The 25,599-nt window shown below is 56.0% G+C and overlaps 1 protein-coding gene across 5 annotated transcripts in view; it reads right to left on the bottom strand.

The window, feature by feature from the left end:
• The window catches only part of LOC136401370 (uncharacterized), a 371,266-nt gene that overhangs the window by 187,485 nt on the left and 158,182 nt on the right, over positions 1-25,599 (bottom strand). Inside the window, exons 4-5 of one of the 5 annotated variants that reach the window (XR_010750508.1) lie at positions 18,853-18,963; positions 18,678-18,762 (exon numbers count right to left, since the gene is read on the bottom strand). The exons of the other annotated variants lie outside the window; for them this stretch is intronic. The gene's annotated coding sequence lies outside the window, so the exon portion shown is untranslated. Of the gene's footprint in view, positions 1-18,677; positions 18,763-18,852; positions 18,964-25,599 lie in introns of those variants that run through there. 5 annotated transcript variants of the gene reach the window in all.

Genomic DNA, 25,599 nt, shown 5'->3' with positions numbered 1-25,599 from the left:
CCGGGGAGCCCCCGAGGGCACCTCTCTCCCTCCAGGACTGAGGGTGCCTGACGTGGAGCCAGCTCCCGGCACCTGGCCAGTGTTTGTTCCGTGCACACTAGCTGGGCCGCCTGCCTCCTCCCGGGGTTACCTTAGGGGCTGGTGAGATTATTACCTGCCTCTCAGGTAGCGGAGAGAGGGAGGGACAGAGAGGGCAGGGGACAGCTCCTCGGGGAAGCTGCCAGCCTCAGCAGCTGGTCCCCGGGGCCAGGAACACCCAGGGCCCAAGAGGAAGCATCCTGCTTCCTCTCCCGACCCACTGAGCAAACACACCAGGATAGCAGGTGCCCGGGGCGGCTGGCCAAGCAGGGCTCCGGCCGGCCGCTCCCTCCTCCGCCTCCCGCCGGGCCAGCGCGAGCCTGAGTGAGGCCCAGTCACCTCCCTGGCCCGACCCTGCTCGCACTGTCCACACTGGCAGGGGGAGGGAGGGCGACGTGGTACCCGAACAGGGGCTTCCCTCCCTAGCCCCTCGGCAGCGTGGGAAACTGCACGCACCTGTGGCTCTGGTGCTGCACAGGGCTCTAGTCTGATGTAGAAACCAGAAAACTTTACCAAGGCATCTATCTCAGAGATACTTACTGACCATGCCACTTCAACCGGACACACCAAGGGCTGTAGAGGTTGTGTCAGGTGACCTGGTCACATGTGCAACCTTGGGCACACCACATCCCTGCTCCTGGCGGAACTCTGCCTGGTGCCGGCTCAGGGACCTGCAGAACGTGAGGAGGTGTCCTTGCTGGCAGGCGGCCCTGCGCCAGAAAGCCCCTCCTGCTTCCGCCTCTGAGCAGCACACCCCCCACCCCGCACGGGATAGATACTGTTTCTCCTTTCTGAGCTGCACCCCCCCACCCCGCACGGGATAGACACTGTTTCTCCTTTCTGAGCTGCACCCCCCCACCCCGCACGGGATAGACACTGTTTCTCCTTTCTGAGCTGCACCCCCCCACCCCGCACGGGATAGACACTGTTTCTCCTTTCTGAGCTGCAACCTCCCTCCCCCGTCATTCATTTGATGGCCCAGAGGTGAGTTTCATCACCTTCAAGGTGCAGAGGACAATTTCTCCCTTGCAGTGACAATCAAAAGAGAATGGCCACTAAGTGCCGCTTGGGGGCTGATGTTTATTTAACTCAGGCATGGTCAGTTCTTAAACTGGTGTCTGGGTCCCATCATTCCCCAGCCCCCCACCAAGGAATAGAACAGGAACAGGCTTGCCTCGGGGGTTAAGACCCAAAGTATCCAGTGGATCCACAGAAACTTACGGTTCCGACATAAAACTCGGCCCTTGGCCACTGCACTACCCGACACACACACACACACACACACACACACACACACACACACACACACCTTTCCTTCTCTCTCATCCATGGCCTCGCTCACTCTACACACATCACTTCTGCTGCTACAGAAAACCAAGTACAGGCCTGACCTGTGGTGGCGCAGTGGATAAAGCGTCGACCTGGAAATGCTGAGGTCGCCAGTTCGAAACCCTGGGCTTGCCTAGTCAGGCACATATGGGAGTTGATGCTTCCAGCTCCTCCCCCCTGTCTCTCTCTCCTCTCTCTCTCTCTCTCTCCTCTCTAAAATGAATAAATAAAATAAAATAAAATAAAAAATAAAAAGAAAAGATTTCATTAAAAAAAAAAGAAAACCAAGTACATGGGACCTGACCAAGCGGTGGTGCAGTGGATAGAGTGTTGGACTAGGACATGGAGGACCCAGGTTCAAGACCCCGAGGTCGCCAGCCTGATTGAGTGTGGGCTCATCTGGTTTGAACAAGGCTCATCAGCTTGAGCCCAAGGTTGCTGGCTTGAGCAAAGGGTCACTCTCTCTGCTGTAGCCCCCCCCCCCGTCAGGGCACATAAGAGTGAGCAATCAATGAACTAAGGTGCCACAACGAAGAATTAATGCTTCTCATCTCTCTCCCTTCCTGTCTATCTGTCCCTCTCTCTGACTCTCTGTCTCTGTCACATACAAAAAAGAAAAAAGAAAGAAAGAAAACCAAGTGCACAGGGAATCACCGTGCTCCCAGACGAACAGAGATGTTCCCGAGGAGAGGAAGCAGGCAAGGTAAGACAATGACTGCATTCGCAGAGGGGTGACCCGCTTTCTCCTTGTCAGGCCACGCAATCCCTCGACAGGGAGCTGCTATACAAGGTCATGTGTGCGGGGCTGGGCAAGCCCTGTCCTTGCAGAACTCGTGTCACCAATAGTGATTACTGAGATCCTGCAACAGGACCTCAGGGGCATGAACACTAAGTGTCCGTGCATCTGGACGGGCAGAGGGCGGCTCTGACGGCCACGGCGGGGCTCACTCAGGGGCCGAGGAGTGGGTGGCTGTCCGCTGGCCTCGACTGGGAGGATAAGAGCACCTTGGTTATGCTCTGCGTGTCTGTCATTCTTCTCTGGGAACCACAAAGCTAGCCCAGAGCGTCCTTCCTTGGTGATGGCAGAGGTCCAACAGTGCGGGGGTCAGTTCACAGCCCGGGGACAACAGCGCGTCAGAGAACCTAGTCCAGCATCGGCACAGGCAGAGGCAGCAGGGAAGAGCTGGGACCACGCATGTCATCAACGCACCACACCACTGCGGAGAGGGAAAAGGTGGGATGCACATCATTCCGCTACTTAACGAAAAGCTAAGTGCCGCTACGAGCCCCAGATGGGATTTGAACCCAGGCTGTCTGGACTGTGCTCAGGCCTGTGCCACCGCCACTCTGGCATGGGCACAAAGGAGAGGCAGCGATGACTTGGAACACCAACAAAGGGAGCCTGACGCCAGACCTGGGCCCTGCCGGGGAGTATTTCGGTGCATCATGGGTATGGATGGTCTCAGTGGGTGCAGGGACATACCCTCCTCAGCCACGGCTCGCTGGGCTGGGAACTGACACGGGTCTGGCCGTCGCACGCTCTGCGTTACCCCACACAGGACGAGACCCAAGACCAAGGAGTTGGGTAGCAACCGGCAGCCGCACCTGGGAGAGTGTGCACGCATTAAGCAGTTCCCCAGAAAGGAATGCAATTCTCTGGTTTCCATGCATCATAAATCCCAGAGGGAAGTCGAGCAAAAGCTCTGAGTTAACTGATCTACCTCCTCCCTATCCGCACCCCCAAATGTCCTTGCTTTACTGGGGACAGGAGGCCAGCAGCAGCAAACTACCTCTGCACAGGGTCTGCAGCTCTGCTGTCCCTAAGGGGCCGAGACGAAGAGGAAAAGGCCAAACGGGGTCTACGCTGATACCCAGCGTCGGATCTGGGGTTCTGGGCTGAGTCCCAGGGGCCGATCTTTTTAACAAATGCACCAGGTGATTCTAATACAAGTCTCCTCGGATCACACGTTGAACCCCCCTCTCCTACCAAATCACTCCACGCCCTGCAGAGAGCACACCTGCCCCAAAGCTGTGCACATTCCAGTGGCGAGACAGCACATACACACACCCACGCACGCACACAGAGGAGGGTCTGCAGTGACAGCAGCCGACAGGCACGCCCCTCACCCTCCCACCCCCCACCCCCGTCCTGCAGCAAAAATGAGTTTAAACCTGTGCGCACATGATCACATCGAAGTCTCACGGTAATTTTGTTCACATTGCCATTTTTCAGACGGGGAAAATCAGGTGCAGAGAAGCGTCCCAAGTTCCAGAGCTAGTAGCTGTGATGTCCAGATGCACCAGCGGGCAGTCTCGAGAGCCCCGGTTCTCCAGCCGGAGGGGCTGCCTGCCACCAGGAAAGTCCTGCAGAAGTACCCTTACAAAGAAAGTCAACGTGGCCGTGTCTGGTGGTGGCCCCAGTTCCTGAGAGCAAAACTGCTGAGATGTTAACACCGTCACAGACGCCTTTCCGAGGGGGGTGGGTTCGTCATGTCACCTCCCATTTTTCCTGCCCACCGTCTCAAGCCAGCTTCCACCATTCTCTACCAAGCCACCATCCAAAGGGAGGGGGCACCCTGGGTAAGGTGGCTTCCCGGGGTGTCTACCGCGGCGCACCCTGGAGAGTGAGCACCATGCCCTCCTCACACGGCCCCGCTGGGGCTATGTGTTCCCGTTTTGCAAACCAAAAAAAAAAAAAAAAGGTCAAGCGAAAACCAACCACAGCCTCATGGCCAGTTGGAGGCCCGGCCCTGCATCTGAACTCCAGGCTTGTCTAATCTAGAGCCCAAGTTCTCGCCTCTTCTCAAATGTGACTCATGTGCCTGTGTCAAGGCTCTTGGGGATTCGAAGAAAATGTCAACACCCAGGCGGAAAACTGTGATGACCGTCCTCACTGGAGGGAGAGGCACTTCCCGCGCCGTTAGGAAAAGTAATGGAGGGCGGGGACACGACTGGGAACCAACCGGAAACGTGCACTTCCCAGCAGAGGGGGCGTCCCGTCCCGGGGCCAAGGAGATGCTGTGTTCTCCCAGGCACATACATTCCAGGGCAGGGCGGGCCTGCCTGCAGCCGCCAGGGCCAGGGTCACCACGGAGGCCCCCAGGCCGGGCTCCGGCTCGGGCCCTGTCCGGCACTCGCTGCCGACGTGGCTTCTGACGACGGGGACTGGCCTCTAGCCAGCAGCCAGCAGGACAGACACTTGGGCAAACTTCCCTAGGATGGAATATGAAGAGATATTTTTCCCTTCTTACCCCACCCTTCCCCAGTGTGGGAAAATATAGGAGATAAAACAAAAGCAAAATAAATGAAGAAAATGGGCCTCCCTACCCCAACAGAGCATAAAAGCACTCACAAATGGAAAATCTACAGACCAAAACTGAAATTCTAAGGGAAGTATCACCATTTCTGATTGGGGCCTGCACAAGCAGCTCAGGTGGCCTTGAGTCTCCTCCGCCTGGTGAACCTGACTGTCACCCTCTCATCTGTCTGCTGCGGGCACAGCAGCATGTAGAGCAGCGCGGAGCAGGGCCAGGTCAGGGGTCCTGGGTGTGGTGGGAGGAACACCGGTCTGGGATGAGGAGTCCTGGGGCCCCGAGCCCACTGCACCTTCAGGAAGACCGTGGCCTTGGACCTGGTCATCTCACTTGGGTGCATCTGTAAAACGGGTATCATCCTTGTCATGCCCACCAGCCTCACCTCTCTGCGAGGGATAGGCTTTTGAAACCAAATCCCTGTGTACACGTGAGGTGTTAACAATAGTAAGAAGCAGAGAACCCCCGCAGTAATGCTCATGACCTCTGCCCAGGGACAGTGGGCTGTGCTCCCTCTGTGGAGGGGGACAAAATGGTAGCTGTCAGGGAGAGGGCACAGCATAGGGGTCACAGTGTCAAAGGCCCGAGAGCCAGACGGCCTGGGTGGGAAATCAGGCTCTCCTACTAACTAGCTGTGTGACCTTGGGTGAATCACTTAACCTCTCTGTGCCCCATTCATAAGCTGTAGCTACGAACAGTCTCGACATCAGAGCGCTGTTGTAAGGATTAAGTGATCTGATCCATGGTGATCGATATATGTGTTCGCTGTTATTATAAAACTAGAGATGTACTACTATGTCATAAATAGGAAAATATTACTCATTTGCCAATGTTTGGGCCACCTCTGAAGTCGATACATGCAGCTCCTACAAACAAAAATGCCGCCGCAGAAAGAATGGACTAAAAACATACTTCTGAGATGTCTCAAGATCTCAGAGGCACCCGTTTCCACCTAGTGCCAGATGAAGCCACCAAGCACTCAGCTAAGAGGTGTTTTCATGAGCAACTGCAAGCCTGGTGCCTAACATGATAAAAGGTCCCCCAAAGTTCCAGTGCTTCTCCCCTTCATTCTGACATCCCATGTCAAGGTTGTGAGCACAGATGACAGGTGTCATTAAACACAAGGCACTGGGGGAGGAAGGGGAGTGAGGAGGGGAGGCCTCATAAAGCATTTCCAGTCTGACAGGAACTGGTGCCTCACACATGTAAATGGCAGTACCTCTGGGGACTCCGTGAGGGCTGCAGGGAACAGGGGGGCCCGTGAGCGGGGACTTACAGAAATGGCGGAGTTGTGACACACGGGGCTGGGGCGCACCGAGACAAGAACAAAGGGAAAACGCCCAGAGGGAGTGCTATGCGCCTGCGCAGTCTGAGGGCTTTGCGCTCTCGGTGTAGGGTCCGCCCCGGGTTCGGATTTGGATTCGGCAGGGGCACAGGGGAAGCCCGGGACGCCTGTTCCTGGGGAGCGAGGGGCACAGGCGGAGTGAGCGTCAGGAAGGTGCGTCTGAGCGCGGGGCGGAGGATGGTGGGAAGTGGGAAGACCTGGAGGTGCGGAAACCCCGTAGAAAGTGACCACAATGTCCAGGAGATCCAATGTTGGGAGCTGAACCCCGTGTTGCGGAGGTAAAATCCAGTGATGACTACAGACAACAGGAGAGAGAAACTGTTTGGGAGACGATGAAACCACTTCACTCAGGAGACCAGGAGAAGCTGGGCTGGGATGTGGCCAAAGAAAGACCCTAGAGACCTGAGGGTCTCCCGGGGAGCAGCACGCACACAGCTGCTCCTTCCTTACCCGCGGTTTCACTTTCCGCGGTTTCAGTTACCCCCGGCCAACTGTGGTCCAAAAATACGAAATGGAAGACCCCAGGAATAAACAATTCATAAGTTTGAAATTGTGTGCCATTCTGAGCAGGGTGATGAAATCTCTGGCTGTCCCTCTCCATCCTGCCCGGGACGTGAATCACCCCTTGGTTCCGGGTCTCCACACTGTGTAACCTACCTGCCCGTTAGCTAATCACTGGGTTATCAGATCAACTGTCGTGGCATCACAGTGCTTGCTCAAGTGACCCTTATTTTACTTCACAATGGTCCCAGAGCACACAAGTCGTGACCCTGGCACGTCGGCTACACCAATGAGACACAGTAAAGCGCTTCCTGTAAGTGAAAAGTTCTCAAAGTAAGGCACGTTATCACAAGAGCGAGGACAACACAATAAGATAATTTGAAAGAAAGAGACCACATTCCCGTAACTTTTATTACAGTAGGTTGTTACAATTATTCCACTTTATTATTGGTTACTATGTTAATCTCCTCCTGTGTCTAATTTAGTAAATAAATGTTATAAATATGTATGCATAGGAAAAAACCTCATCTATAGGGATCGGTACTATCCACATGTCAGGCATCCCCGGGGGGGGGGGGTGGTCTTGGAACTTGTCCCCTGTGAATGAGGGGGTCTCCTGTATTCTGAGGTCAGATGAGAGGAGCCCAGAACCTAGGTCCGCAACCACTGGGGTTCTATTCCTTTCCCACAGTGGCCGTAACAAATCACCGCAAACAGAGGAGTTCAGAGCAGCACCCACACACTGGTTATCTCACAGTTCTGCAGGTCAGAAGCAAGAGGGGGCCCAGCTGGCTGGGCTCTAACCGGGAGGCTGTGGGGGGAGGACCCACAAGGTCATTCATTCACACCCTTGGGCAAATTAAGTTCCCTGCATTGTAGGATCGAAGCCCATTCCTTTCCTGGCTGTATGCTGGAAACTCTAGCTGCCACCCTTAGCAACTAGAGTCTTCCCTCCAGCCTGGCACATGGGCCCCTAATTTCAGAGCCAGCACCTGTACCCCCAACTCCTCATACCTGGACTCTCTCCAACCCCAAGAGAGAGCTCTCTGCATGGACCTTAGTTATATCTGCAAAGTCCCTTTGCCACATACAGTGACCCCAGAGATTCAGGTGTGGACGTTTGGGGGACCCGTTCTGCCCACTGGCGCTTCTTTGCCTGTCCACGGGAGCTGGGAGACATCACACAGTAAGTAACAAGGTGCGGGGAGCACCAGCATGGGCGGCAGCCCCACGTTCTGAGGACTCGGAGAAGAGGTGCGGCAGCCCCACGTTCTGAGGACTCGGAGAAGAGGTGCGGCAGCCCCACGTTCTGAGGACTCGGAGAAGAGGTGCGGCAGCCCCACGTTCTGAGGACTCGGAGAAGAGGTGCGGCAGCCCCACGTTCTGAGGACTCGGAGAAGAGGTGCTTGGCTAGCCCCACGTTCTGAGGACTCGGAGAAGAGGTGCGGCAGCCCCACGTTCTGAGGACTCGGAGAAGAGGTGCGGCAGCCCCACGTTCTGAGGACTCGGAGAAGAGGTGCGGCAGCCCCACGTTCTGAGGACTCGGAGAAGAGGTGCGGCAGCCCCACGTTCTGAGGACTTGGAGAAGAGGTGCTTGGCTAGCCCCACGTTCTGAGGACTCGGAGAAGAGGTGCGGCAGCCCCACGTTCTGAGGACTCGGAGAAGAGGTGCGGCAGCCCCACGTTCTGAGGACTCGGAGAAGAGGTGCGGCAGCCCCACGTTCTGAGGACTCGGAGAAGAGGTGCTTGGCTATCCCCGCAGAGGGAGCAGAGGGAAGAGGCAGACAGCAGGAAAGGGTTCCCGAGAGAAGCATGAGATCACCGAACCGAGTCTGAAGGTGAGCAGGAGAGAAGGGAAGCGGGTTAGCCTGCACATCATTAGAATAATGCTTAGAAGAGGCCAGGAACTAGAATAAAGTCGGACGAAACATGCCAGGTCTGAGATGGGGACAGTGTGCGGGAGCCAGCCACCTGCCCGCGACAAGCTGGTGTCACCCACCCCCTCTCCTGACACGGTGGTCCTACCCTTCTAAGAACCTTCCAGAAGCAACATGGTGCACCTTCATGGAAGCCCCACCGTGCGAGAAAAGGAGCTAAGTGCATCTGCACGTCCCGGTCTGGGAAGAGGTCTGCAGCACCGGATGTGAGAATGACAGGCCGACCAATCCAGGCAGCACGTTGCAATCTCCCCAGAGAGAAAGAAAAGCCATCGCTTCTGAGCATGCACCTGTTTCTGAAAGCCACTTGTTGATTTTGCATACTGGTTTTTAAACCTTTGGCAGCCTGACATTGGGCGTGACGTGGCGGGATTTCACCACAGACATCAACAAACGTACAATTCAGGGCCTTTTTTCCCTTCCCGAGAGGTTGAGCAGCACACCGCTGGGTTTGCATGAATTTCCAGGCCGCAGGAACTATATCTCAGGAAGAGGCGGGAAGGGCTCCAGAGGTGTTGGTCAGTCCCCGTCCTTCTGTTATTCATTTTTAAGATTGGTGCATTTTTATTCTTTTAATTATTTTCCAGATATAAAAAGATACTGACCATAAGACATAGGCCAGACTGCTACGATCCCCGTTCCCCTGGCTCTCGGCCCTCGAGGTGACGATGACGACAGCCTGAGCACCGTGCGGGCCTCCAGCGGGTGCGGACGTCCCAGGCAGACAGGAACCTCCGGCCGACGACAGTGGCTGCTCCTCACTGACCACACTGCTGGGCACCGGGCAGCCCAGGCCAACCAGCCAGCCAGACGGCTGAGGTCCCCTTGAGGTCCCCTTGAGGTCCTCCCGGAAGGCTGGGCACGCCTCCTTTGGGAAAAGATTTCCACTCACTGTAGAAGGAGATGCAGACCTCATGCCTCATCTGTTACAATCATTATGAATCATACAAGGATCGTCAAGAAACCCAGAGCGCTCCTCCAGGGCCCGCCAGCTCTGATCCCCGGCCAGCCCTTTGCCCTGGCACTGTGAGATCCAGAGAATTTTACAGGATGGTGGTGGAGGACGGGGCCTGTGAACTGGAGACAGCAACACCAGTCTCCCGCCCAGCCGATGTGAGGCTTTCTCTTCCGGAACACCCTGGACAGCATGCTCGTCACAGCCCACATGATACCGATCTGAGAAGGAGGGAGACCTGGCCACAGACCAGCGGAGGCTCCCCCAAGCAGAGGCTCCCTGCGTCAGCCTGCTTTCGCCGTCCGTCTTTCTACCTGGAAAAGAGTTTGCCGCCTGGACCACTTCAGTATCCTCCCCCCTCCCACTTCTCCCAGGGGCCAGCTCAGAGACACACTCAGTATCCTCCTCCCTCCCATTTCTCCCAGGGGTCAGCTCAGAGACACACTCAGTATCCTCCCCCCTCCCATTTCTCCCAGGGGCCAGCTCAGAGACACACGGCCGAGGGCCTCCAGTAATCTCACGGTGGAAACAGAGGCAAGGCGGACAGCTGCCCGTCTCCCTGGGAGAGAGCCTCTGCTGACCCCCAGCCTGGGGCCTGGCGTGGAGGGGCTGGTCGTGACGGGACGGCTGATCGGTGGGCCACTTAAATGACCTGAACTCTCGTAGCACCTCTGTCTGTATCATATCATCACGCCACGTTAACAATGTTCCTCCTCTGTCCTGTCAGGTAGCCCTTTCTAACCACCCCTGTGATGTCAAATGGCTAAATAATGAATTCTCTGCACATGCAGTTCCTTCAAATACCCCCGTATTCTGTGATATTGAAGCGATTTCTGATTTTTCACTGTCATAAATACCACCACAACTAACACCTTTGTGGCTTAAATAACAGACATTGTTTTTCCCCTTACAGTTCTGGAAACTGGATTCCAAGATCGAGGAGTCGGCAGGTCTGGTTTTGTCCAAGGCCTCTCTCTTTGGGTCGCGCACGACCGGCCACCTGCTTGCTGTGTCCTCACGTCGGGGGTAGGTGGGGGGAGAGAGGAAGCAAGCTGTCTCCTATCTCTTTTTTACAGGGCGCTGATCCCATTATGAGGGCCCCACCCTCATGACCTCATCTAAATCTAATTACTTCCCAAATTGGGGGGTTAGAGCATCTGCATATGAATTTGGGGACCAGGATACACAATTCACTCCACAACACTTTCCCTGGTAAGACTCGCTAAGCAGAAGCAAATCTTATTCAGACACTGATTGAGTACCCCAACGCCTACGAAAAAGCATTAATTATATGTGCTGAGGAATCCCAGGTGAATTACCGGCTCATAAGACACTTTATCATCTAGAGCAGGTCACTCGTACCTGTACCATAAGAACAAAGGGACCATAAGCCAGACACAGGAAGTTCACAGATAGAGTCACAGTGGGACGGTAACATAGCCTTGCCCTTTGATTAGCTTTGATTATGGAGGTGGTGACCCCTGAGCTAAAATCAGGAATTCCTCATCCATTCACTATGGACTGAGCATCTTCCCTAGACCGGGCTCCACACGGTGAGCTGCAGATGTCGCTGTGAGCAGAACAGGTGTGCCAGCAGCCCTGGACGAAATGGAACTGCTTTCTGCTATGGGAGTGAGACCCTTCCAGGTGGGGTGCGTCACCCCAAACGGCGCTGCGCACCTCACCCGAGCACAGTGCCTGGCCCTGACTAGATGCTCAGTGACATTATCTCATAAAATGAGGAGTGAAAACCAAGACACTTCCAAAGTCGGCCTTCCTCATCAGAGATCATTAATGAGCGCTTGCTGAAGAACGTTTCTGCTAATAAAGATAGCAGACACCTAATACTGTACACGCTTTTGAGCTCTGCACCTTACTGGTAGGGACTTCATTATCAGCTTGATTGTGGCACTTGATAAAAGGCTGGTGTGTACGAAGAGTAGCTCAACCATGCATTTATAACATCTGGGAATACGGGGCGATAATTAGGAGGAAGAAATAGCCTGACAGTGATCACCAGCCTGCAGAAACCAGTGCAAAAGCTTAACTCTCGAAGTGTACCCTGAACTAAAAACAAAAACAAAAGAAGAGAGCTTGGACCAGCTAGCTCCCGGTTCCTAGACAGCCTTGGCTGTGGGTCTCAGGCCCCCATCCCACAGTGAGTGAGCCCCCAAACCTCACCGGACGATTGGAAGGAAGGAAGACACGATGCATGAAGGGAGTTCGGCACGTTGCCCAGTACGGCAGGGACTGAGAGGACTCAACACAGGCACTTCTATATCCTATTTTTACTATTATCACCGCCATCCTAGCCAACACTGAGGGTGCCATCCACGGGGACATCATGCCAGGACCTGGCAGCGGGAGGGATGAGGCAGTCCACAGTCCACGCTGGCCAACTCCCACCCCACAGGAGCCTCCCTCACGACATGTCCCATGTGCTCCTGCTTCTCCCTTCTCGGATGAAGGGAGGATCTGCTCTGAAACGGGAAAACCAACCTACACCTAAAAATAAATCTGCCTGAATGAAATTTTACACTAACTACAAAAGCCTAGTGATCACTAAATATTCCTGGGAGGGGCCCTGGCCGGTGGGCTCAGTGGTAGAGCATCGGCCCGTCATGTAGAAGTCCTAGGTCAGGGTACTCAGGAGAAGTGACCATCTGCTTCTCTGCTTCTCTACCCCCTCCCCCTCCGCTTCCCCCTTCTCTCTCTCTCTCTCTCTCTCTCTCTTCCCTCCCCGCAGCCATGGCTCGAATGAATAAGTTGGCCTCAGGTACTGAGGATGGCTCCATGGCCTCCACCTCAGGCACTAAAATAGCTCAGTTGCTGAGCAATGGAGCAGCAGCCCCAGACGGGAGTTGCCGGGCAGATCCCAGTCAGGGCGCATGCTGGAGTCTGTCTCTCTGCTTCCCTGCCTCTCACTTGATCAGGGAAAAAAAAAAATTCCTGGGAGGAACCAATGATGAATCACTAATTAATTGGGTTTAGTACTCTCAAGCACCACTTAACAAGTGATTGCTCTCCTCAGAGGAGCAAATATGGTGACTGTCACTTGGCAAATTTCTCATTTGCACTCATCAAAAGGCTACATACACACTTAGTTTAGAATAAAGCCTTTTAAGGGTGAACCAGCGCCAGCTTCCTCAGATAAAGGGAAGATGAGTCCACCGGGGTCACTGTCAACCCGCAGAGACTGCAGGCCACCCCTGTGTCCACCACAGACAGACTTTAAAGATCAGCTCTGGGGACGCGGAGAGTGGAGGAAACACGGGGCGGGTTCCCACTGGGTAGGAACGTTTTCGCGGCGCTGCCGAGGCAGGAAAACACGACAGAAACGGAGTCGGAGGAAGGCGTCAACACTGAACACGCAATGGCAGAGCACAGCCACACACACAAACCACACGCTGATTACTTTCCCACTAGAACACGGAAGCATGCCCTCGGTTAAAAAAAAATCAGAGTGAAAGCTCCCACTTTTTCACACCTTCCAACCACATTTCCCAGAAATGTCTGTTAACAGGAAGCACATGCCCTTCTCAGAATTTCTCCCATGTGTCGAGACATACGCTTACGGGCTCTACAGTTCTGCCTAAACGTTTTGCCAAAAGGGGCCGATGCGACACAAAATGGACTACTAATCTTCTTCAATTAACTGATTATGGACATTTTGGCCTTACTAATAGATGTAGAAATTTATCACATTGTTTGTGGTTACCATTTCTTTTCTCTTCAAAATAATTTCACACTTACAAAGAATTAAAAAAAAAAAAAGACTCCCCATGGCCTTGCAATGCCTTGTTATTGATCTTTTATACTCACAAGGCAGCTATCAAAGTGTGTCAGGGAGTGGACATGCATGTAGTACACATGAGGGCCTGCAGTATTCCAAAACCTACAAAATCTCAGACACTTGATCAAAGAGAAGCAAAGTGAACAGAAACAGAAGTTGTAACACCTTCTTACACCCTGTTGTGGCTTAAACTGTGTGCCTCTCTCCCCACCCCCACCCCTGAAAAAAGACTTGTGGAAACGAGAACCCCCATACCTGTGAACGTGACCTTATTTGGAAACAGGGTCTTTGCAGAAGTCATCAAGGGAAGACAGTCATACCGAATGAGAGTGTGCTCATCCTCATAAGAACAGGGGAAGTCACACACACAGGGAGGAAGGTCACGTGCGGATGGGAGCAGAGGTCGGAGTGACCCAAGTGCAACCTAAGGCAGCCCAGACGCCAGCCACCACCGGGAACTAGGAGGGAGGACAGAAGGAGTCTACCCTAGAATTTTTCAGAGGGCATGGGGCCCGGATGACACCTTGATGCTAGGCTGTCAGAGAACACAGTTCTGCTATTTTTAGCCACGTACTTCAGGGTACTTTCTCACAGCAGCCTTGCAAACGAATACGAACCCCCATGCATCTGCCCGGCCCACGGCGGAACCCTCCAAAGGAAAGAGCCTCAAGCGATGAAGGGAACTTGGGACGCATGGAGGAAGGCCTGTTTTTGTTCCAGTGGGTCATCGCACTGACCACTACCGTTGAGAGCTCCCAGGGAGTATCAGGATTTGTGGCGTCGTACCCTGAGAAACGTCAGGTGTCAGCCTCGGCGTGACCGTGCCCGTCAGGAAGGGCAGGGTGGTCCGGAGCACAGGGAGAAGTCACGGCAGCGGCCTTGCTTTTGTCTCGTGGACACACTGCAGTGAGCAGCTGTGTGGGTATGGAGCGTGGCAGGGAGTGTGCCCCGGGCAGCCGTCTCAGAGGAAACTCCCCAAGAAGCACCCAGCCCACGCATTCCCCCCGCTAGCCTCACTTCCCCCTGTCAGCATGGCCCGGTCTACTTGACGAGGCTGTTTCCAGCCCCCATGGGCACACACCCCTGCTGACGCAGAGGAGCCCAGCTCACCCTGGGGACCAGCGTTCACCCGTGGAAAGCCCAAAGCTTCACCTCCATGAGCAGCAGGTCGTGGAGAGAGGGGCTGCCGGCCAGCCCCCCGGGGACACTCGTGCTGTGGGCAGGCAGTGAGTGTAAGCCGCCGGGCTTCCAGGCAGGGACTGCCAGTGGGCGGTGGAGCGGTGGCAGGCGGGAAACCTGCTTCGCGCTCCAGTGAGCAGAGGAGACAAGTCTAGGAACTACAGAAATACACCTGGCGCAGCACCCAGGCTTCGGCGCCGGAGGGGAAAGCACGCCGCTTGTCTGAACGGGCAGACTCCAGGTAGAGAAATAGCCAGTTACTGAAAAGGGGAGAGGGGACCCAGGGTATCCAGGAAGCAGTGGGCTGTGCAGGGGGAGCACCCCCCTTTAGGGCTGGGGTGTGCAGGGAGGGTGTCAGCACTGAGAAGCCTGCAGGATGCCACAGAGCCCTGGCAGGGGTGTCCTCTGAGAGCAGCCAGTGACGCTGGTTCCCAGAGTGCGGGACAAAATAAAAATAATAAAACCCTGCAAACTGGAAGCCACTGCTGCTTGGGGGCCCAGGGCTGCTGGCGGGGGAAGACATATTGCTACAGTGACAATGTTGGGAACAGGAGGCAAATCAGAAGGGACAAGGCTCTCCCCGTCCCCCAGCTCCCAGCTTCCCTTAGATTGAGAACAATCCCATCCGGCCACCCTGGGCCAGCGGTCCTGCAGGACCACAGTTAGTGGCCACAGACTGGCCACTGCCCCCTTTCTACTGGGCAGGCACGGGAGCAGTCATGAAGTCTGTAACTTGCCAGGACACCTGGCTCCTCGTCAGCCCGGCATGCCTGCCAGCTCCCCACCAACCCTGTGGTCTGCCCGCCGGGCGGCAGCACTGATTTATATCACCGCGTGGCTCCCATGGACACCTGAGGGTGAGCCCCTGGCCGAACGGGAAGCCGGGTGAGGGCTCTGTGCTGTGTGTGGCTCCTTCCTCCACTCAGTGCACACCGGGTCTCAGAAAGCATGTGTCTGGCCCACTGCATTATTCCAGCTCTGGAATCCAATGGATGAACCACTTCCCTGGATTGGGGGCCACGTGAGGTACTGCCCAGGTGATGTCGACGTGGGAGAGTCAGCAGGAGAAAATATTTTAAAAGGTGGGTGCATTTTGGAAGGAGTAAGCCCAGAGGGCACCGGGAACGTAGGTGAGGGAGGGGATTGTAGAGGGAGACATGGAGGGGAGGGCCAATGGGGAAGGCTTCCCACAGAGGACAGGAAGGCCGAGACCAGGAAGGGCACACAGGCCTGTGAGCATGAGCGTCCCATCTGCAAGCATTTCTGGGCAGCACATGTCTCTGAGTGTTCACCTGTGTCCAGTTCATGCTGACTGCTGCTCCTGAGACCACACTGCCCACGGGGGAACGTCCATCGTCCTCAGCCCGCTGCTCTCAGCCCGTGGTGTCTTTTGGACTTCACCATTGATTAACGCCTCTTGCCAACCAAGGTGGGCAAAACCACAAGTCTGCTCAAAAATGTGTGGTCACAGCCCTGGTTGGTTGGCTCAATAGTAGAGCATCGGCCCAGCGTGTGGAAGTCCCGGATTCGATTCCTGGTCAGGGCACACAGGAGAAGCGCCCATCTGCTTCTCCACCCTTCCCCCTCTCCTTCCTCTCTACCTCTCTCTTCCCCTCCCACAGCCAAGGCTCCACTGGAACAAAGTTGGCCCGGGTGCTGAGGATGGCTCCATGGGCTCCACCTCAGGTGCTAGAATGGCTCCAATTGCGGCAGAGCAACGCCCCAGAGGGGCCAAGGATCACCCCCTGGTGGGCATGCCAGTGGATCCCGGCAGGTCGCATGCGGGAGTCTGTCTGTCTGCCCCCCCCACTTCTCACTTCGGAAAAATACACACACAAAAAAAATGTGTGGTCACAGAGTCGAGTTAGGACATCAGCGTGGACTCATAGCTAGTTTGATAAAGCTATAAAAGAATATCTATGGAAATATGTACGCGGGTTAGTATACACACATTTTATTGTTCTGTCGGCTGAGAGGGCCTAGCAATGACACCTCAGTAGCAATGAACACTTCTAGCACCAACATCTTGGTTTCTAAAACCATTCTCCAATAAAAACAAACCAGAGCTTGCTGGAGAAATGGACCAATTCTAAGTCTGGGGCAGACGACATACAAGGTGACCCTAGAGCATGTTATAGAGCCAGAAAATAAGAAAATGCTAAGAAAAAGAAAAAAAAATCCTACCATGACAGGGGTATATCCAAAGGGCATAGGAGCCAACTGAAATTGTTCTCAATGGCCAAAGCTGGGGGGAAAAAATTGAGCAATAAAATCAAGTCATATTAGATTATAATCCAAAGTATATAATAAATATTCATGAGTCTATATTGATATAGATTAATAAATGGGGGAGAAGAGAGAAAGCTCACATGGATAAGAATTCCAAATAGTGTGTATAGATTCTCTAATCAAGAGGATAACCCCCCACCCCAGGAGTGATTTGTATATGGTGACATCGTCACAAGCGTAAGGGAGGGGGGCAGGAGCAGGGAGAGTATCTTCCCAGCGGAGAAACCCCACAAGCAACACCACAGCCAGGTAATCAAGGTTCACGTTGACAGCGATTAGTCACGTTGACACTAAACAGCCGTGACGTCACATTAGCGCACGTGATGGAAACGGTGCTCTGCCTCTGAGCCCTTGCTCCCTGAATCCCTCATGCCGTGTAACGAGGAAAACATCAGACAAAACCTAACAGTGTATTCTGCAAAATATAGACCAGTACTCCTCAGGACCTTCAAAATCACCAAAAACAAGGAAAGTCTGAGAAACTGTCCCAGCCAAAAGGAACCTGAGGACACAGAGCAAGTAATGGTCATGTAGGGTACTCGGGGGGGGGGGGGACCCTAGAACCAAACAGGCCTCAGATACAAACCAAGGAAATCGAAAAAGTATCAACTGTGACTAATAAGAATGCTTCAATATTGGTCAAGAGTTATAACTAACGTGCCACACTGGTTTAAGATGTCAATAGTAAAGAAAGCTCGATGTGGGGTATGTGGGACCATTCTAACCTATGTTCACAATTTATCAGTAAAATCTAAAATAATTCTAAAAGCAAAGTTTGTGTTGCCTGAATGGTGGTGGCACAGTGGATAGAGCACTGACCTGGGACACTGAGATCCCAGGTTCAAAACCCCAAGGTCGCCAGCTTGAGCACGGGCCCATCTGCCTTGAGCGTAGGGTCACCGGCTTGAGCGTGGTTTCATAGACATGATCTCACAGTTGCTGGCTTAAAGCCCAAGGTCACTGGCTTGAGCAAGGGGTCACTGGCTCAGCTGGAGCCCCCCAGTCAAGGCACACAGGAGAAAGCAATCACTAAACAACTAAAGTGACACAACTACAAGTTGATGCTTCTCATCTCTCTCCCTTCATCCCCCCCCCTCTCTCTCTAAAAAAAATGAACAAAAATTTAAAAATGAAAGTAAAGTTTGTTTAAAAAGTGTGTGAAGGATGTACATAGTGGAGTAGAGGTGTGTGTGTGGGGGGGGGGGTACAGGTAAATAATGATGACATTTGGAATTCTTCCTCCGATTTCTGTTCCTCGAAGTGCCTGTCTTACACTGTCTAATACTCATGTTAGCAGCCTGGAAAAGGAACTGGCGTCAATGTGAAACGTGCGAGCTGGGAGGGACCGCGGGCGCCACCCAGCCGCCTGCTCTCGATCACGGGGGGGGGGGGACCAGGGTCAAGCACGGGAGCGAAGGGCTAGCGAAGGGTCAGCCCAGCCCTCCCTGGCGGAGGGCCGTAGGTGCGCGTCCTCGAGGGTTCACAGTTACGTCATCTGTGTGTGAGACACGTGCTAGGTGCCACGTGCTTCTACATGATTTCAAGTTCTTCTCTTTAAAAACAAACAAAACAACAAAAACTCGAGGCTAAGATTTAGCAGCTTTTTCTAATGAGAGGGTCACTTGCTAAACTGAAGCAACTGCTCCCTGACCCAGGTGACTCCAGCCTGCCGTGTGTCTCCTGAGGCCTTTGATGGTCGTCCCTGCTGCCGCTCTGTCCCCGCAGGCGCCTCCTGGCTCCAGGTCCAGGGCCACCGCACACAGGGAGTGGGACCCCTTCTGGGCAGCGGTGCACGCCCCGCTGTGGCTCCGAGACGCTCCGCACGCCCCGCTGTGGCTCCGAGACGCCCCCGCTGTGGCTCCGAGACGCTCCGCGCGCCCCGCTGTGGCTCTGAGAAGCTCCGCACGCCCCGCTGTGGCTCCGAGAGGCTCCGCGCGCCCCGCTGTTGCGCTGAGCGGTGACCATCGGCTAGTGTCCAAGTTCGTCTGCTCCAAGCCGTTTTCTCTTCCGCTCGGTCCCTCCCCCTGAGCTGCTGGCAGACGGTGCCTTTATGAAGAAAACACTGGTGGTAGGCAGGGCATCCTGAGGACTTTTTTTTCCCCTCCAAAGATGAAACCATAAAACTAGGAAACTGACCTGTCCCACCACGGTGCCACGTCTGGCCGCCAAGGCTCATAAGGGCTCTTTCCTGCTGTCGCAGAGCAGAGCTACGGCGGCTTCATGCTGGTGAGAAATCAGATGGTGGACCTTTAAAAAATGTGTGTGTGGTTAAGGAATAGTGTCACACAAATAGAAATAAGGAAAAAAAGAAAATTTAAGTGCCAGCCTCCCTGAGCCTGCTCCTTCCCTGCGCATCTGCCCTGTCCTCAGTGGAAGGGGAGGGAGTGGGGAAAAGTGACTGGCCAGGGGCGGCTGGGGGGGGGCGCTGCATGGGGCGGCGGGAAGGGGACCCGAGATGGTGTGCGCAAAGCAGAACACGCTGGGAGCACCGTGAGTAATGACTCGCGTGAGCTGTCACGGTCTCCACGCTCACTGCCGGCAGTCAGAGCAGTCGTGTGCTCCTCACTGCACTAGTACCCCAGCCCCACCAACGCCCCTGTCAGGACCCACTCCTCACTGCACTAGCACCCCAGCCCCTGTCAGGACCCACTCCTCACTGCACTAGCACCCCAGCCCCTGTCAGGACCCACTCCTCACTGCACTAGTACCCCAGCCCCACCAACGCCCCTGTCAGCACCCACTCCTCACTGCACTAGCACCCCAGCCCCACCAACGCCCCTGTCAGCACCCACTCCTCACTGCACTAGCACCCCAGCCCCACCAACGCCCCTGTCAGCACCCACTCCTCACTGCACTAGTACCCCAGCCCCACCAACGCCCCTGTCAGCACCCACTCCTCACTGCACTAGCACCCCAGCCCCATCAACGCCCCTGTCAGTACCCGCCCCTCACTGCACTAGCACCCCAGCCCCACCAACGCCCCTGTCAGCACCCACTCCTCACTGCACTAGCACCCCAGCCCCATCAACGCCCCTGTCAGTACCCGCCCCTCACTGCACTAGTACCCCAGCCCCACCAATGCCCCTGTCAGCACCCACTCCTCACTGCACTAGTACCCCAGCCCCACCAATGCCCCTGTCAGCACCCACTCCTCACTGCACTAGCACCCCAGCCCCACCCCTGTCAGCACCCACTCCTCACTGCACTAGTACCCCAGCCCCACCAACGCCCCTGTCAGGACCCACTCCTCACTGCACTAGTACCCCAGCCCCACCAACGCCCCTGTCAGCACCCACTCCTCACTGCACTAGTACCCCAGCCCCACCAACGCCCCTGTCAGGACCCACTCCTCACTGCACTAGTACCCCAGCCCCACCAACGCCCCTGTCAGCACCCACTCCTCACTGCACTAGTACCCCAGCCCCACCAACGCCCCTGTCAGCACTCACTCCTCACTGCACTAGTACCCCAGCCCCACCAACGCCCCTGTCAGCACCCACTCCTCACTGCACTAGTACCCCAGCCCCACCAACGCCCCTGTCAGCACCCACTCCTCACTGCACTAGTACCCCAGCCCCACCAACGCCCCTGTCAGGACCCACTCCTCACTGCACTAGTACCCCAGCCCCACCAACGCCCCTGTCAGGACCCACTCCTCACTGCACTAGTACCCCAGCCCCACCAACGCCACTGTCAGCACCCACTCCTCACTGCACTAGTACCCCAGCCCCACCAACGCCCCTGTCAGCACCCACTCCTCACTGCACTAGTACCCCAGCCCCACCAACGCCCCTGTCAGCACCCACTCCTCACTGCACTAGCACCCCAGCCCCACCAACGCCCCTGTCAGGACCCCCTCCTCACTGCACTAGCACCCCAGCCCCACCAATGCCCCTGTCAGCACCCACTCCTCACTGCACTAGTACCCCAGCCCCACCCCTGTCAGCACCCACTCCTCACTGCACTAGTACCCCAGCCCCACCAACGCCCCTGTCAGGACCCGCCTCATCTGTGACGCTAACGGATGCCGCTGAAGTCCCCACGCTCAGCTGCCGCAGGAGGCCAGTGGGTGGACCGACCGACAGGACGCACAGAGGGGGTGAGATGCAAACACGGGGTGAACGGTCTCCCGCGACACGGGCCGTGCATCTGAACAGGAGGCAGCCCGGTGCGCCCACAGGGCGATGCGGAGTGCTAAGCTGTCTCCTTCCCAGGAGCCTGATGCGGTGACCACACGCGTGTTTAGGGAACACCGAATCTTGTCTGAGCGGGGAGGACGGAGAACCATCGGTCAGGCCCAGCAAAGGGAAAGGCCGGAAGTCAGGATCCAGACAACACAGGCCCACAGGAGCTCCGACGGTTATTCACTCAGGCTCCTCGGGTCAGAGATGGGGCCGTGATGGGCCCAAGGTTCCAGCCGGGACTCAGCACCCAGAGGGCAGTGCTGGGGCCAAGCATCACCCTGCCCTGCAGCCCGTGGCCTGAGACAGGCGGCCCCCACGTCCGTGCGCTCGGGCCACGGGGGCAATACCAGGGGCTGCACGGCTTACACGGTGGACCTCATTTTCCCACAGTTCCGGAGGCTAGAGCACAGTGCCACCAAATCAGTTCCTGGTGAGAGGACAGCCACCTTCTCGCTGTGTCCTCACGTGACAGAGAGACCAGAGTGAGCTCTGTGGAGCTTCTTCTCGTAAGGACATTAGCACTATCAGATGAGGACCCCACCCTTATGACCTCATTAACCTTAATGACCCCCTTGATTCGAACAGCCACCCTGGGGGTTAGGGCTTCAGCCTCTGAATCTGGGGTGGGATTGGGGGTGGGGCACATTCAGCCTGTAACACTGTGCAGACACAGCTGTGGGGATACACTGCTCCCCGCCCTCCCCCCCCCCGCTCCCCGCCAGGGTGGCGCGCGTCTGCTCTGCTCTCTCCCCACAGCGGGCGCAGCACCTGGCGCCGAGCGGGAAAGTGGCAGCGGGCAGAGAGGGAGGGAGAACACTGTGACATCATGCCAGTCAGCCTGCAGGTGCTGGGGAAGTGACAGGTGAGACAGACCCCCGCCCGGGGCAGGAGGAGGGGGGGCACAGCCCGATGTCATCAGTCTCTTCCCGCAGGAGGCACTGCAGACAGAAAGAGCCTCATCTGCAGGAAAGAAACAGAGCTGGGAGAGGGAGACAGGGAGAGACAGAGGGCGCAGCGGAGAAGCAAGGAGAGTCCGTCCAGACATGCCTGTGATGAGGATGGGGTGCAGGGGTGCAGGGGTGGGCGGCTGGGTCCCGAAGATGCCTGCTGGGACTTGAGACCCATCATCACCAGCGAGCAGGGAGGTGTCACCAATGCCATCTCGCTCAGAGTCCCCAATCCATGCACCCGTGAAGTATGATGTCTTAGCTCAGGCTGCCATGACAAGATACCACAGACTGGGCGGCTTAGACAGCAGCCACTAGCGTCTCACTATGCCAGAGGCCAGAAGTCCAAGGTCAAGGTGCCGGCAGACGCAGTTCCTGGTTTGCGGGGAGCAGGCTGACCTCGCTCCTCCGGTGTCCCCGCAGTGTGGAGGTCAGAAAGAGAGCTGCTCTCCGGCATCTCTTCTTTGTAAGAGCATAACCCCCCCATGGGGCTCCACCCTCACGACTTGGACCTAGTCACCTCCTGACACCGTCACATTGGGAATGGAGGTTTCAGCGCATGCTGACGACATACGCAGGGCATCGCAGGAGGCACACGCAGGCAAGCCGATTTGTCTCAGGATTCCCGTCAGAGCAAGAAGGGCGGCTTTTCTCTGCTTTGTTCCAGACACCGTGCAGAGAGGCACACGGCAGGTGCTCAGTAAGCAGGGAACAAAAGGAAGGAAAAGGAGAAAGGACTTATAAACGGTGAGGTCCCCCAGCAGACGCCAGTGCTGACTTTGTCCCCAGAGCACACTGAAGAGCCCCAGACGCTCTCTCTGAAGCGTGTCTGCCTTGCGAGCCCAAACCCAGGCTCCTAAAAGTCAGTCGGTCCAAGAAAGCCTTCCCCGAGCACGTCCTGTGCGCGGTCACGATGCAGAAAGCTGAGGCAAAGAATAAGAACAAGACCCAGAGGCAGCCCTCGAGGTACTTCCGATCCAGGGAGAAGCCGGGCGCTGCCTCCGAGGACAGGATGAAACCCACTGGGGAGGTCACAGGGGCTGAAGGCTCCAGTCCTGCCTTCACCCCGACCATCACTGTAACAGCTCCCCCCCATAACAACCACCGTGCTCGCTCCCTGTGTGGCCAGCTGCTGGACAAGCAGGACACAGTAAGACACCCAGAAAGGTTTCATTTTTGGGGTGGCTGGCCACCACTCCTTGTCTCTGCATAAGCCCACAGCAGGCACCGCGGAGGAAGCTCGGTGTCCGCTGCTGTGACAGATTATATCAGAAGCAGCAAAATTAGGCACATTTTCCCCTAGCCTTCCGAATCTCTCCTCTGTATTTGCTCTCATGTTCAAACATTAATTGAACTGCCTTTGCGACTAAAAATAAACTCCAGGTCAAATGCAACGAGCCAAAAACCTCAATATGAAACCACAAGAAGCAGAGAGCCAGTACCAGAGGTGTATTTAAAAAATATTTCTTTTTCAAGTGTAGAGTTCTGAGGGGGCGGCGTTTTTTGCTTTTTTTTTCCTCTATGTGATAGCCACTGAATACAGGAAACAACCTTTACACACGTACCTATGGCTAACGGCAAGGGCTGGCTCCTATCCACAGCAGGCAGGAGCCATCAGACCTCTGACCAGAGGGGTCAGCTCGAGTGTATGAGACAGGAGCCAAGAGATGCTTCCAGGGGAGGCTGGGCCAAAAGAGGGGTCGAAAGAGCAAGGTGGGGGGTCAAAGGGAAGAAGCCAACCCTGTGTGCGTGTCCAAGGAGGATTCTGGATGCCAGAGGTACGGGAGACAGTCAGGTGTCAGCCAGGTAAGCAGGGGGCAGAGTGGGGGCGGTGCTTTCCCAGCTGAGAAAAGAGTTTGGGAAGTAGTGAAGGACTTGCCCAAGGTCATGAGGGAGTGGGAAGTGGCACTGGGGTGGAACCTAGGTCCCTGGTGCCTCTGGTCCCTGGCAGGAAGACTCACACAGCCCAGGGTCATGCATGGGAACAGTCCAGGTGCTCTCCTGTTGGTGTGTGGCCCAGGTGAGCTGATTTCTAGGCATGGATGTGGGCAGACAGGCTCCCCGTGGGAGTGGTACCCTGGGCCCTTAGGACACGGGAGAGCCACTCGGTACAAGCTCCAATGCGTGGATCGGAACCCCCATCCAGGCCAGACCTGCCCCGGACATGTTCGGGTCTGTGCACCTCTGAACCCCAGCGCACACCCCCACTCTGCCTGCTCTCAGCAACTGATTCTAGGGACGTTCCTCCCCCAGCACACCCAGACAGACCTGCCCAGCCTTCTTCCACTCAGGACGCAGGCTACCCTGCTCACCTCCGCAGCCACGGCACCAAGAGCCAGTTCTTCCAGCTTTCAGATCGTTCACCCCAGTGACTGGCATCCCATCTGCCCTTCCCCCTCAATGAGAACGGCTGGTTCCAGCCCGCCAGGTGCCACAGGGACTGGTGGCCACAGAAAAGGCTGCCGCAGGTCCCTGTCCGCCCCTGCTCCCAAAGCCGACTGCTTGGGTCCAGAGCATGGGCTCCCGAAACAAACTCGAGGCCCAGCGGAGTGACTACGGGCTAAAAACGGAGGCCCGTAGCCCACGCACAGGAAATCCCGTCACCCGTATGCACTGTGGACGAGGTCTGACCCCAGAAGTGACATGGAACTGGCCAGGGAGTGGGCGCACAGAGGTGTGCAGAGTCCCAGGGACAGGGAGGCTTCCTGGTGGTCCACCGCTCAGCTCCTGGCCGGTCTCACTCCCGTGCATCTGTCAAGGGTCTGAAGAGGCCGCACCCTCTCTGGGAAGCCTCTCCAAGGGACCAGGGCACCTCCCCAGGCCTCCCACATGCCTGGTGAGTTCAGCGTGTCCTGTGCGTGCATCAGTCCCCGCTCCGTCCTGACTGAAGGCCGTCCACCCCTGTGCGTCCCCAGGCTGCGGACCACCACGGGCGGTCAGAAGCAACGCACACACAGGGCATCAGCGTGCCCTCCGCTGCCCTTGTGGTCCTGCCTCCCGGCTGCGCCCTCTGCTGCCCTCGCGGTCAGTCCTGCCTCCCCAGCGCCCTCCTCACGCGTCCGCATCAGCGCGCCCTCCACTGTCCTCGCGGTCCTGCCTCCCCAGCTGCGCCCTCCGCTGCCCTCGCGGTCCTGCCTCCGCGGCGCCCTCCTCATGCGTCCGTCTTCCTCACCCACCTTCCCATCCTTGCGTTCGTTTCAGGATGGGTGGTTAGAATCATTCTCCATCTTTTATCCTGTTATTTATTCTCTTCAGTGTCTCCTTAAAATAAATAAATCGCCTGACCTGTGATGGCGCAGTGGATAAAGCGTCGACCTGGAAATGCTGAGGTCGCCGGTTTCGAAACCCTGGGCTTGCCTGGTCAAGGCGCATATGGGAGTTGATGCTTCCAGCTCCTCCCCCCTTCTCTCTCTCTGTTTCTGGCTCTCTCTCGCCCTCTCTCTCTCTCCTTTCTAAAAATGAATAAATAAAGATAAAATACTTAGATACCATCTTAAAAAAAATAAATAAATAAATAAATAAATAAATCAATAAATGAAAGCTGCCGCTGGCCTCATCCGTTGCTCTAAATCTTGACCACGTGCTCCCTGTGGTCCCCCCCCCAGTAGCTCCGTCCCCCCCAGACCACTGTCCCCTTTGCCAGGACACGTCCACTTGTTCCTTCAATCCGCACGACAGGCGGCCCAACCCTGGGGTGTCAGGGCCCACGAGACAGCCCCGGCCGGACCAGGCTCACCAGCGACTGGGGTACG

The sequence above is a fragment of the Saccopteryx leptura genome, chromosome 3 (genome assembly GCF_036850995.1).
Source record: "Saccopteryx leptura isolate mSacLep1 chromosome 3, mSacLep1_pri_phased_curated, whole genome shotgun sequence".
Lineage (NCBI taxonomy): Eukaryota > Metazoa > Chordata > Mammalia > Chiroptera > Emballonuridae > Saccopteryx > Saccopteryx leptura.
Note: the sequence above shows the minus strand (reverse complement) of the source record. Positions and strands in the feature narration are given on the sequence as shown.